Consider the following 15,065-nt stretch of genomic DNA (forward strand, 5'->3'; position numbering starts at 1 on the left):
CCCCATTTAAATGAGCTTTCACTATTATTCATTGAAAATGAGGTACTACAGGAATTAGATTATAAAAAACTTATCAACAAATTCTCCCAATTATAAGTTGTTCAAAAATTCTCCAACTGCAAATTATAATGCTAAATGATAACAAGAAAAGTGATATTTTAAATTTTTTATGGCTTTCAATATTTGTTTCTGTATTTGTAAAAATTTTATTTCCATTATTTTTGGAGTCTGTTTCTTTTATTATAATTTATTATTTTAATACTACTTAATATATATTTTTGCTCTTCTTAAAAAAATACAATTTCTTGTTATAATTTTGCATTATAATTTTTATCATCATCGTCCAAAAATAGAAACCTAATTTTACTTTCTATATCAGAAAATATGTGAATAAACTGGATTTAGATATCAGTGCACTTTGTGATATATTTTTGTTTCATTATATTATTTTGGAGCTCAATTCCTTTTTTTAAAATTTATATTACAACTTTTTAAGAAGAGGACTTTTTAGAAGAAAAGGTGAAAATGTTTTTAATGATCTGCGTTGTAGAGTTTCAAATAAATATTATTTTTAAGAACTATTTTAAAATTTCTCTACGTATTACTTAAAAAATCTAGAAAAGAAAATTTTAAATATTTTCTTTTTTTAATTATTATTATTATCTGCATCGTCAATCGAAATTACCACTCAATCTTGGGGTCAAAGAATATTGACACTGTTTATACCAATTCAAAGTTTCGGAGGAATATCAATAAGAATATTTTGTTCTAATAGTTACTGAATAGAACTGCCATTTTATCCTTTTATGTTTTTTTTTTTTGTAAAAAGGGTGCAATTTTCTTTATTTATTTGATATATACATATAATATAAGAATTGCTAAAAGGTAAGTGCAAAATTAAAATTAAAAGCTAAAATAAGTTTAATTCATATTACTTCCATGTTATAAATAGATTTTACATAGAAGGAGACCTCAAAATAATTTAGCGCTCGTAGCTTCATGTTGTCAAGATCTGCCAATGCAATTCTTAAAATGTGCTGATGCACTATAAGGTAAAATTAATACCTTTTTGATATTGAAATTCTGATTGCTTTTTTTTTAAATATTTTAATGGTTTGTTGACTTAACACTTTTACAGTGGCAAAAGTGTGCAGCAATCACATGTGTCTGTATAAGATTTTATTTCTAAATTTTAATCAGCAACACATCTGAAATATATTATTACAGTGTACTTTATCTCAGATAAGTCTTGATCAGTATTTCAGTGGGAGCCATTATTTCATTCAAACAATTAAGGCATGGGAATTTTAATTTTGTTCCTTTTCCATTAGCATATTTTGAAAGGAATGTGAACTTCTCACAATATGAGCAGTAGTAAACTTGCTGATTCAACTGAGAATCCAATTTCAACATTAAGATGAACAATTTTAAAAAATTGAAATTCATCTTAAAATTTACATTAATAAAGATTTCTGCAAAATCACATTTCTATTGGTTTCTATATTCTAAATGGATTTCACATCTTTTTTCCAGGAAACTGCTTTGATACATTATCTTGATCTCAAAAATTTTTTCTCACACCCATTAGCATCTTTGGAAAAGTCATTTTTCTTCTCGGATTTAATAGATGGAATAAAAATTCAAATGTTTAAGATAATTTCATCATAACTGCTTACTTTCTCTGGAATTAGATAACAAAGACTTCTTTTACTGCTTTACCTAATTCTTGGGTGATGAATATGTGCAAAAGTCAGTTAAAAGACTGACTTTTCCCACTTTCAACTTTCTTATACTCATTGTTGTTTCAGTTTCCTCTTTTTAGTTTGTTAAAAGAAGTTTAATTTAAAAAATATATTAGCAACATTATTTTTGAAATTTTGTAAGGGTGAAGTTATTTTAACGAGTAAAAAATAATGTGACTAATGTAACAATAAAATTTATTATATTTGTCACATTTGATAAGTCACATTAGCCACAGCTCTAAATCATTAATAAATAGAACTGCATTAACAATTTTAAATGATTCAGATAAATTAGCTAACAAGTTAAGAAAATTTACAAAAATAAACTTTCTAGAAATGCTAACTCTAATTTAAGAGAGAAAATTAAGAATTTTGTAAACAACATAATAGAGAACAACTAAGTAAAAATTTGTTGAGAAAAATATAATTACCTTTTAAGATATTCAGATTTCTCTTTTTAACAGGCAGTTAGTTGCAAAGCCTTCAACTAAAAAGGAAAAATGAAAATAACTTTATAAATAAGTTATGAACAAAGTAGAAAAAATGGGTTTAAAAACATTCAAACACAAGCATGTGTCCTTTCTAAAATAAAATTCAAGTCAACCACTATTGGAAAATTCTATTAACAGGTTTAAAAACTAGAGATTTCACTGGGAAAAAAATGTTCCACCACAATTATGATTAGAGTGAAATTTTATTTAGGTGTGAAAGGTAACTATTATTATGGAATTACCCTTAAAGGTTTACCCATAGGGGAACTTTATAGCAATCTTGCTGACTGGGTGCATTTATGGCAACAAATCCAAAATCTATTTACTAGAGTAGTGATGTAACAAGAACCCTGGTCACCATTAACAGGAGGCACAAAATTGTGGAATAAATTATTTGAATTTAACAAACAGTATTTTTTTAATAGTTATTCCTCAAAACTAAAATAAAACTTCTTAAAAATGATTTTTTTTCTCATTTTAATATTTCAATTTATTTAATTATCTTGATAATCTGCAAATTTAAACTACCATTTAAATTTCTTGTGCAAATATTGTTTCCAACATAGACAAATGATTCATGAATATTTTTTTAAAAATTTTTTCTAATTAATACAATTAAAGGCTCTATAATCATGTAAGCAGAATTTGATAAGCTAGACTCAACATGATATTGGATTTAATATAAAGTTCTGATTATCATATTTCTATTCACCAAATATTCTTATTGATCAGCAAAAAAATTATTAGTGTTTTGACATGTCATAGATTGTTTAGAAATGCTCAAATAGAGCTGAATGAGAAAAATCAACAACAAATTTCATTAATAACATAAGTGCCATGTACAAAAATTATTAACAAAAAAAGAACACACAAACTTTTATACCATAGAAAAAGCATGAATAGAGAAATGAGATATTAATTTGATACCCTTGTTACTTTTTGAGGCTGGAATGAATTTACTTTTTTTTTTTTTAATTTGTTGTTTTGTAAAATCATGTATAAATAACCAAGAAAGAAATCTTGATACCCCCCCCCCCCATAATACAATACTGCATTTCAAATCAAATCTTTCACAATGGCCTTTAAGATGTTCTATTTTTTTAAAAACATACTTCAAATATTCAGAAAATTGTTTTACACTGAGTTAAATTTAAGAGAATAACTCTATATTTAATGTCATCATAAATGAAAAGCATATAAAAAGAATAAAATGGGATTAAAAATTTTAATTTTATACAAAATTACCTAAACTCAATTTTTTTTAAAAAAATTCAAAAATATTAATTTGAATTAAATGAAGACATTGAGTTAATATACTGCATTTAAAAAAATAAATATAAGAATTTAATATTAAATTTGAACAAATAAAAATATTTTGAATTTTTAAGAAATTCATAATGAGATTTTGTAACTGTAGACAAGTTGTTAGATTAATTACTATATGTCAAATACTGTACATGCATAGTTAAAATTAACTATAACCTTAAAAGTTATGAAAACCTCTTAAATAATATGTGTATAATTTATAAAAAGGACATGAAAAATCTAATAATTAAAAACTTTAAACTTAAGATTAGAAAGAGAGAATCTAATAATTGAAATATAAATTCTCTCACTACCTTTTCACTTCTAAAGAGTAGAGAAATTTCTTGATTTAATAATTTATCCAAGATATAATAAACTTTTTCAAAAGAAAAAAAAAACTATTTAAAAGTTTGGTGAAGCAAGGAATTGGGTCTAATTTCAATTTCAATAAATAAAACTACTGTTGTAAATCATGCCTGGAAATATTACAAAAATTGAGGAACCAAACTAAATATATCATTGAAAGGATGAGTGTTTAAATTTTAATTCAGTGTAAAAATTTTTCAATTTTAGGCGATATAGTCAGCAACTATCTTGATAATATTGCATAGATGAATTTAAATTTTTTTTTTTTTAATTTCGCTACTCAGATTTTAAGCCTTTAACAGCAAAAGGTATATATTCAGGGTTGCCCCTCATAAATAAATGATTCTGTTTAAAAATTGAAATGAACTTATATTAATTAAAGGCTTTAAAATTAAAAATCTTCTAACATTTACATTAAAAAAATTACAAGCAGAAAGTCAAATCATGCACATTATTTACCATTTGGTCTTTTTTAGTCTAATACAAAATTAATAAGGCACTATAATTTAGAATTCAATTTTTCTATACATCCACCAGCTCCTCAATACATATATATCATAAATGTCAATGATCTTAAAAGAATGTAGAAGATGGCATTAATGTACTCATTTTCTAAGTATATTTCATTCATTTCTTCTTTTAAAAACTAATTATATCATCACATTTATAAACATTTCAGAAAGAATATTTGCAAATAAGTATATTAAGAGTTAAATGTAACAGTTGACCAAGATGTATATTTATTCATTTCTCCTTGAGCTAATTGTGTCGACTCTTTTTAATAGATGATTTCATCATCAGATACAATTCTGGAAACAGTTTTAATATATTTGTTATATACTTTTCGGTTTTGATATTTCAGATTGAAAAATACATCTGAATAGAATTGTTCACATTTGGTTAAAAATGACCTCCAAAATTAAGAATACACATGTTGTATTTTTATACACTACTTTCAAATACTTTTTAATTTACTTCATGTTAAAATACCATGTAAAGCCAATAAAAATAAAAGCTGAATTCCAATTTTGCCACCTAGCAACCATTCAGCAGATATCCATATTATACTACAATTTTTACAAGTTGCTAGAACATACTTTTAATAAATGATATTGGTCATCTACACAAAATGATAAAATAAGTAAATCCTAACGGATGTGAGAATTGTGCTATAATATAATGTGTGCAAGGTAAAATTATATTTCACAAGCACAGTTCCAAAAGAGTTTAGTTATGTTAAGCACAGTTCAAATTAAAAAATATGTATAATCTAAACAAACCTAAATAATATTGCAATTAAAAGGTAAATATGAAATAAATGCTAACTGGAAGAATTTTTATTACTCCATTATAAGAAAATACACATGATACCATTACTTATTTTATTTTATCAAGAAACTGACGATTTTTGTTTACAGCAATTACTAGCATTCAAAATAGTAGCATAATTCAAAAAGTTTCATGGTAAGAAGTACATATTATTTTTTAATATCTGTCATAAAGTGACTCTTTTTCTTTCATTAGGATCAATCTCCACTGAAAAATCAGAAAATTCCTAAAGCAGCTTTACAATTTATTTAAACTTTTATAAGTCAAGGAAAAAAGCTAATCAGCCCCATACTAGGACATTTGAATAAATCTGAATGATCAGAACACTCCAACAGTATTGGCAGGAACTATAATTAAGTCTTAAGACCCAGCACCTGCCATGCTTCAATGTTTCCTATAGGAGGTACATCCTGTCTTCGTTAGGGGGTAGCCCCTTTTCCTATAGGAGGTACATCCTGTCTTCATTAGGGGGTAGCCCCATACCATTTCTCTACCCAGCAGAGCGACGAGAATCAAACACCATGCCAAAAGCTTCTCATCCTCATTTTTTTAGGTACCCTCCGGGGGGGGGGATCTTCTTATAAGTTAAGAATGCTTACCATTCTTAGGAAATATTGTTTTTATCAACAGTTGGTCTAAGAAGATCATATAATTATTTACATTACATCTAAGGCATGGATTTTTTTTTTTTTTTTAACCTTTCAATCCATTTTACTTAAAAAAATAATGCACTAATAATTTGTTCCTATGGTGCTACAACCTCAAGAGGGGCATTTGGAACATCTATATCCTCTTTTCCTCTCAATCACTATGTCACTACATTTTCTCATTATTGTCTATTCTAAAAAAACAAGTTAAAATATTAATTTTTTTACACCAATGTGTCAATAGGATTATGTATGATCATTCATCTTTGCAACATTATTAAACAAAACTATAAACTTAAAAAAAAAAAACATCCTAGATTATCTGTGGGCCTAGATGGTATGATAATACAAATTCCAGAAGAAAAAAAATAGACGAAAAAAAATCAACAAAAAAAAATGATCTAGAATTATTTTTATTTACAGCAGCGACCTATTTGTATAAATGTGACTTAATAAATAGCAGATTTCTGCATTTACCAGTCTACTCGTAACTTTTTTTACACACAAAAAAAGGTAAATTTAGTTTTTTTGTATATGATAAAGTAACTTTTTATTTCAAGCTGCAGTTTTCAAAACAAAATATTTTGCTTAACAAGCCCAAATAATTAACAGTTTACTGCATGTGCTTTGTTTTTATTCTTCATAACTATGCTTTTATTAAATCAAACGTTCTTTCAACTGAAATATGTCAGCTTCCTTAATTGTGAATTCATTAATTTTTTTTTTATTTACAAATACTTATGATTTTTACATAACACACAAAGAAGGATATTCCTTTTCTATAATTATTTGCCATTAAATCCGAAATCTACAATTTCGCAACTACAATTAAAATTTTACCGAAAATTTCAATGTAAGAAAAATCTTAAAATTCTAATCAGTATTTTGTAAGCTATTACTAATAAAAGTATATTTAGCTTTTTAATTTACCACCAAAGGCCACCATTACTTTAAATGATAAATTATCAATAAAACCATAATTATAATATAAAATAAATTAAAAACAACCATAACCATTATTATAATAGAAAATAAATTCAAAATAAGCTCTAGAACACATGATTATAGTATTAATAATACACTAAGTATTGTTTTTTTCTTTTCTTTTTTTTTTGTATATTTTTCATATAGATTCCTGAATAAACATACTCAAGAATACTGAAATTATTAACAAAACTTTTCATAACATAAGATTGCATTCTTAGATAAGCAAGCATTTGGAAATATAAATAAGAAATTTGTAAGAAACAGGATAAGTGGTACTCTTCATTTCTATAAAGAGTACATTTTGAAAAGTTTAGTTAAGAATGATTACTTTAAATAAGGTAATATATAATAGGAATACAAAAGTATTCAAAGAAAATTCTATTCATTCAAGAAAACTTTACTTTTACTCATTAATGATGAAGTGCATACAGAAAATGGTCGTTGTTAATGAATCAGAATACAATAAAAATGTAATATATTATGAAAATATAAAATTACTATTAAACCTGTTATTATCCATGTTATTATAAGGCAATAACTGAATGCTTGATTTCATGGTAAATGTTTAACGATTGGGTGCCCCTTGATTTTTGGGCGATTTTTCTGACGCCAAGAAGATTTTCGGTCGGTAACCCAACAGTCACGTCAATGAAAACAAAACATTATGGAAACCAGAAGAACTGCTTCATCGCTGAAATTTGTCGCCAATCGAAGAGGCACCCAAATCTACACTAGAATCGATTTAATAATCTATTGATTATTTTTCTTGATATTAATGCATAATTTCTCATCAAGCAAGACATACTCGTGCCAACATTACAAACACTCGCAATTTTTTAAACTTTAAATTTAGTCAAATAGATTTGATTTGTTAATGTCATAAAGAGAATGAATGAGAGGAGGAAAAAAAACTGTAGTTTAAAATTTTAGGTTTCCAATAACAAACCAAATTTATTTAAAAATACAACCTAAAATTTTAAAACGTAGTCTATCTAACACTAAAACAAGGTAATTATATTTAAGTTGCACAAACCTGTTTGACAGTTTTCACGGCTAAACAAAAAACAGCTGTCATTTGACAGGGTAAATACAAGATAACAGCCGGTAGGAAGAAACAATTCTTTAATTATGGGAGGGTTTATTTCTAAGACAACCTCCTTCTTTATGCTTCAGATGACGCTACCCAGATATAAAAAGAACGATTGCTGTTAAGTTGAGTTGTTTTTCTACTGGCTGATGCTACGAAATAAAAGAGGCTTGGCCAGAAATATTGGTGGTTTATAAAATTTACTCCTTCTTGCTAATTCAAAACATATTTTCAGATCATTTTCGTCAGAACTTATTATTTTATTATTGTTGTCTGCAGTAACAATACGGATGATTTGTTCATCAATTCAAAATATGTTTTCTATTGTAGCTAGAACTTAAAGCTTACTGTATGCGAAAAATTTCTTAGTTTAAATTATGTGCATAAAATTGTTTACAGCACTCATATGAAATTTCAATATAAAAAAAAAATTATATAAGGATTTTACATATTACAGTTTCAATAAATATTAAAAATTTCACGTTACTTTTGCCACAAGTATAATGAAATGGTGTGTTATCAGCCATAATTGGGAAACGTTAACCGGAGGATGCATTCCCCTCCCCCCTTTAACGTATGAGGATCAAGCCCGGTTCCAGTTAGTGCCTGTAGAGGGCGGAACAGTCTGCATCCATCTACAGGCGCTAACAAGAACAATCCTATTTTCTGTACATTAGGGTAGAACGAAAATAACCTTATAATTTTTTTTTTTTTTTTTTTTTTTAAGATTTTAGTTTGGTAATAGTGGGAAAAAGTTGCCTTTTTGGTTAAAAAAGGATTTTAAAAAATTTGGTTGCAATACCACAACATCTTGAGGTGCAGCAAAGAGCTTAAAGTTTGTAAAAAATGGGGAAAAAATGACAACTTTTAAAATGGGCCTTTAAAAAATTTGTTTAGATTTTTGTTTCGTAATAGTGGCGGAAAGTTGCCTTTTAGGTTCAAGAAGAATTTTTTAAAATTTGGTTGCAATACTACAACATCTTGAGGTGCTGCAAAAGACTTAAAAGTTTGTAAAAAAATTGAAAAATTATAAACTTTGAGAAAATATTTTTTATGAATTTTTCGTACATATAATGTTACAAAAAAGGGTTTTAAATACATATATAAAGATAACAACAAAAAAAATATTACTTACAAATTAAAATAATAGTAATAAAATATTTTTTAATATCAAATGTTGTGTTTTTTTACATCGTATCCTTAATGATTACAGATGTTACAACTGCAAAATGCTGGTATCTGCTTCAATGCCTTCATTTAACTGTCTTTTTTGTATTAACTTTTGGCATACTCACTCGTGAATCAATTTTTGCTCTTATATATCCTTCTCTTGCTATTAAATTATAGACTTTTCAGCCCATTCGGTCTCAAGTTTCAACACTCTTTTCACTGCTTGCGTGCAACAAGGAAACCGAGGAAAGTCGATAACCAGGTCCACTATACTATTTGGTTCAGCTTCAAATGTCTTGCATATAAATATAATGTTACCAGTTAAATATAATACCAATATTACCTAAATGGTTATAGGCAATATTGATGCCATGCCTAGTTAGTTACCACAAGCTCTTTGAGGAAGAAAGAAACAAGAAAAAGTAAAGAACTACAAAAAATAGTTGTTTAATCAAGAACGGACAAAAAATATTAATGTTTCCGAAACGATTACTGGTGACAATGACAGCGCTGAAGATCAACAATATTCTTAACAAAAAAGAGGCAAACCAACCAGATCCTTCAAATATATCTTAAGACTTTGGCTGAGGGCATTGTGAAAGTATATGTGTTTATGTGGTTTAATATTAAGTTAAAACCTTCATATACTTCTGATTCCATTTTTCTAAATCCATTTTGTCTCTGCACAAATAGTAATATTTCTTGCTGCTATTTGTAAAACTACCACTCAATGAAATTCATGTTTATGCCTGCAAGATATATTACAAAAATTATCTATATATAGTGAATTATGTGCATACTGTAGTAGTTGTTATATAATGCATTTTAATTTAATGATGAATAAAATGACAATACGCTTTCTTGAGGAACTACCTGCAAAAAATCATCTTATATTACGTAGCTATACAAATTTGTAATGCTCTCGTCTAAGAAAGATTTTTATGAAAAATGATAAGCTTCCTTGGAAAAATATTTTATATGAATCTTTTACAATGTCATAGCACTGTGGTGAAGCTTTATAAGCCAGATAACAGCCTCTAGACAGGAGTGATCACTTTTGTCTAGTGGTCATGTTACGACGGCTACGAACCATAAAGTTACGAGTTCGATCTTCGCTATTACCAAATAGCTGCATTGTTGGCCCGATGACGAAAATTACGCAACCTTCATACACCTGTTGTGGTGCCCTCTACCCGAAGAAAAAAATAATGTAAATAAAAAATGTAAGTAATGTGATGAAGTTTTATAAGCCAGATAACAGCCTCTGGACAGGCATGATCACTTTTGTCTAGTGGTCATATTACAACGGCTACGAACCATAAGGTTACTTGTTCGATCCTCGCTATCGCCAATAGCTACAGCACCGTGCTCTATTATAAGCTTTGTCCATAACAACAAAACATGAAAACAACATGTTTGTTATGTAAACATCTCTAATAGTAGTTTCCAACATTGAATTGTTTATATTTATATCCACTTTGAACTTAAATTAAAACTCATTCTCTTTCAAAATATGAATTTCATGAGTATTTCCCATCTTCTCTATAAGAAAATGGTTACTTTATACAAAAAATTAATTTGCTACCTTTTTATAAAGTAAAAAACACATAATAACCCTACAGTTTGTAAAATTTTTAACACATACATAGACAAGATTACGGGATCCTACTCTAATTTTAATACATCTTTCCTTTTTCTTACATTATTACAATTTTTTAACAGAATACTCATTTAGGATCTCATTAGGCCTGATTATCATAGTTATAATTAAAAAAATCATTAATGTCAAATGAACTTATTATGGTATAAAATGTATATACATAAAATACATTATAGCATGCAAAGATGAAAATTATTATAAATAATGAAGGGTCATACTAGTTTTATTATAAAGAACTACTTTTGCATTGAATATTCCTTAAACTTCTAGAATAAAATAAAGATCCCTATATTACATTTAAATAAAGTTGAACTTAAATAAATGACTGTTTTGAGTTTAAAATTATCATGAAATAAAGAAACAATGTTTATATTAATTGCTCAGAATTTGATAACTCTGATGTATTAGGAGTATGTGATGAAAAATGAAAAAGATTCCAGATTCCTTTTATAAAGCATTTTTTTTCTTTTTTTGGAACAGAAAATCTCGCCTTTAATCTTTCAAAAGAGAATACTTTAAAGTAGAAATTCAGTACATGTTGTGAATATACACACTACGATTTTTATGAATTCCTGTTTCAAATTACAGGATTGGCTGCTTTTGTTGTTGGAGGTTTGTAGCACAACAGTCAGTAATGGTTAAATTGCGGATAAAAGTGTATAAAAGTGTAGTCACTAATATAAGTAAAAAAAAGGAAATTTGATAAAATTATGTTGGACAGGTGATTAAAAAAAATAATTGTTCAATTCAAAAAATTATAAGCTAAAAATAATGAAAAAAAAAGTAGAGAATAAAATGCACACAAAATATCCAATAGCCTTTTAAAAAATTAAAAACCTTTGGGTGGTATTTCTCAAGCACAAAGTCATGTAAACTTAGAGAAGACGAATGAAAAAAAGTAATGGCGGCGAAAACTAAGTTGGACATTCAACTAAAATATGTTTCTCATTAAATTCTAATTTAAGGAAAGAACTACAGAAAAAAAAAAGAGTCCAATACTTAGGTTTATCAATATGAGAGAAATTCTACTAAATAAATTTCAATCGTAATGAAAATAAATTTCAGCTAAGGGCCAGTAGCTTATAATGAAGACGTTGAATATCGAAATGCTATTCTTTCTACAACGAGCGTTCCTACTCCGATGCAGTTGCCAAACTCAGCTTTCAAATTACTTTAGACTACACATCTTGTATTTGTGCGGCACACGTTTACTCTAAGATCGCTTTTTCTGAGAGGTATGAAAGCCTTACAGCGGAAGGAATGACATCGCGCGACTTCAACCAACTAGGGATGTCGAATATTTTACGAACGGTTATTATATGAGCAATATCAAAAAGTCGCAAATACCAGTGATCAATACTTTTCAAAGAGAGGTGTGATTCGAACCTTTGATACAGATCCTGTATCACGATAGAAAGTAACAATCGATACGATCTGTCCAATTGCAACTAAGGAACAAGAATTCAGTCATGAATAGGGAAAGTCTCTTACACACTGACTTACATTCCAGGAAAATACCTCCCCCCCATTGTTGTTGAAGGGCTTATTGATCACAAGCAGTGAGTTTCTCATTTTATGAAGAGCCCCGTGCGCTCCTTCTATCTGGAGCATTTCACCCTCATTCCCCCCGCTTGTGGTTTTCCGAGGTTCTTTTATGTATGTTCATTTTACTGACAATAGGCAGAAAGCACCTGTCGTAATTAGGGTTGCATGTAGTTGTGGTTGACTTCAATTATTACGACATGGTAGAAAAATAGTTTTATTTACTTTTAAACTTAAGAAATTAAACAACTGATTTTGACTATAAGCTTCATCGAGGCGAGAGCGAGAGCTTTCTGAAGAAAAAAAAGGAGAGAATGGCTTTTTAGAAGCATCGAGCGTGTCATTATCCGGATGATGGGCAGCGCGCCAGTTACGTCATACACAGTCTCAAAGGAGCCTGTAGTTTACAGATTCATATTGATATATGATTTATGATAGGCATTCAGTATAAGGTAGTATCTCCCTAGAGACGAAGGGAACGAAAATTACTTGGAAGTGAATGCAATCATAAGAAAGTAATTACATATGAATAGAAAAATGAATTATATTATTACAGAACAAGAATTATAGAATATAAAAATGTTTTAAACTTCCTTTGATCAAGCGTTTAGGAAAATGAACAACTTTGCCATATCTGGTTATTTTCATATTTTTAGATTACCGTTTTGTTTCAAATGTCCGTTTGGCAAAGCTACTTTTGGCGGTGTTTCCAAAATTTCATAGGCAGGTTTGCACTTGTCTATGGTGACAGTAACATTGTTATCATTTATATCTATTATGAAATTTTTATCTCTCCGAGATTTGACCCAGTGCAGTCCAGAATAAAGAGCAGTAAATGGTGGTCGAACTCTAGCATTTCTAAGAAATATGTGACTGCATGAAATTCAGGATGGATTTATGAGGAAATTAGAATTTTCATAAAGAATAGAATTTGTGGGATTTAGTTTTTTTCATTATTGAAACTAAATTTGTCACATAAGTGAGTGTTACAGTTGCATTCACAATATAATCATCACTAAACAGATCAGATGGTAAACACAATGTAGTACCATATACGATTTGAGAACTAGTAGCATTGAGATCTTTTTTAATAGTAGTACGTAGGGATGACGAATATTTTCAGAGCGGTTATTACGTAACCAATATCAAAAAGTCACAAATACAAGTGATCAATACTTTTCAAAGAGGGGTGTGATTCAAATCCTTGATACGATCTTACTGATGATATTTCGATTACAGGTTTTGGATCACGATAGAAAGTAACAAACGATACGATATCACTGAAATTTGCCGGAACGGTGACTTTACTGGAAAGTAAGAATCGATACGATCTGTCCAATGGAAGATCTCGAAAGAAATCTGTGATTAGATTGAAAAGTGAACGGACCGGATATTGGAATTATCGTATCGTATCATTGAATTGCATATCACTGAAATTTATCGGAGCGGTGATTTCACCGGAAAGTGCGAGGCTTCACTGGAAAGTGCGAAGTCACCGCTGCACTTTACGGGAGTGGCCGATATTCGTATTTGATGATGCACTATTCCATACAGATCATTTTTAATTGCTTGTGACATGATTGACTTTGATTACATGTACTCTGTTTACTGCTGGCGCCATCTATTGGTAGAATATAGGACTAAAGTAAACATTTTAAAGAAATGACATAAATTTTTAACTCATCTTTTCCAGAAAATGGTTCACTCTAATAAATAAATTAAATAAATAGTTTTGAGAAAAAAAATAAAATTTAAGAAGTAAGTTGAAACAGATAAATTAATTCAATCACACGTTAATTAAATTAGTAAATTAAGTATTAATTACAATTAATAAATTTTATATTTCATAATAAGTAATAATTTTTAATTAATAATATGATTGAAATAACAGATATTTGGAACGCATATTTAAAAATAACAATAGCAATATTATTTGTTATTCAAAAAATCGTGGATTATACATTTCTAGTAGTACACAAACCTAGCAAAACTATAGGCAACGTTTCTGTCCACATTATATTTCCGTGAGCCATATGGAATCTTTAAGATATCTATGTAGTCTTTCTACCATACCATTTAATTGTGGATGGTATGCAGTTGAATATACTCTGTGACTACTTAAAATAGTCGTGAGTTTACGAAAAAATGTGGATTCAAAATTTCAATCTTGGTCTGTAGTGATTATTATTTGTGTTCCAAATCTAGATATCCAACCATGCACAAGTGCTCATTTAGTGGTCTCATCTGTCATATTAACTGCCCTAGTAGCACCACGATATTGCATAATATTTCTGAAATATTGAACAATATTATGAATACCAAGTTATACCGATACCGTTTCAACAATATTATACAATATCAAATAATATTAAAGATGGCCCGAAATTTTTTAAAGTATTGTAAACTTAAGACTCCCGCCTTAATATATAAGTTTTTGCTTAATAATTCGGTTTATTTGAAATTTTATTTCAAGAAATTCACTGGGGCAATTTTTCATTAAGAAGCTGAATATTGTATAACATTGTACAATATTATGTAACCTATATTGTAAATACGATATTTAGCAATGTTAAAGAATATTGTGAAAACCATATTGTGCATTCTACGTAAAGCAACATTGATCAACGTTGTGATGACAGTATGTTTCATTTTATATTTAATTTTATGATACTACACATTACTTCTATTTTAATATGTTTTCAAATGACCGGAAATTTGGTTTGAAAAAATATCATATTT

At 28.2% G+C, this 15,065-nt stretch overlaps 1 protein-coding gene across 2 annotated transcripts in view; it reads right to left on the reverse strand.

The window, feature by feature from the left end:
• LOC129958925 (uncharacterized) overlaps positions 1-8,048 on the reverse strand; it is a 28,369-nt gene extending 20,321 nt beyond the window's left edge. Inside the window, exons 1-2 of one of the 2 annotated variants that reach the window (XM_056071668.1) lie at positions 7,901-8,048; positions 2,174-2,229 (exon numbers count right to left, since the gene is read on the reverse strand). The gene's annotated coding sequence lies outside the window, so the exon portion shown is untranslated. Of the gene's footprint in view, positions 1-2,173; positions 2,230-7,373; positions 7,524-7,900 lie in introns of those variants that run through there. The other variant, XM_056071669.1, reaches the window with a different exon arrangement.
• Positions 8,049-15,065: the final 7,017 nt, after the last annotated feature.

The sequence above is a fragment of the Argiope bruennichi genome, chromosome X1 (genome assembly GCF_947563725.1).
Source record: "Argiope bruennichi chromosome X1, qqArgBrue1.1, whole genome shotgun sequence".
NCBI classification, from domain to species: Eukaryota; Metazoa; Arthropoda; class Arachnida; order Araneae; family Araneidae; genus Argiope; species Argiope bruennichi.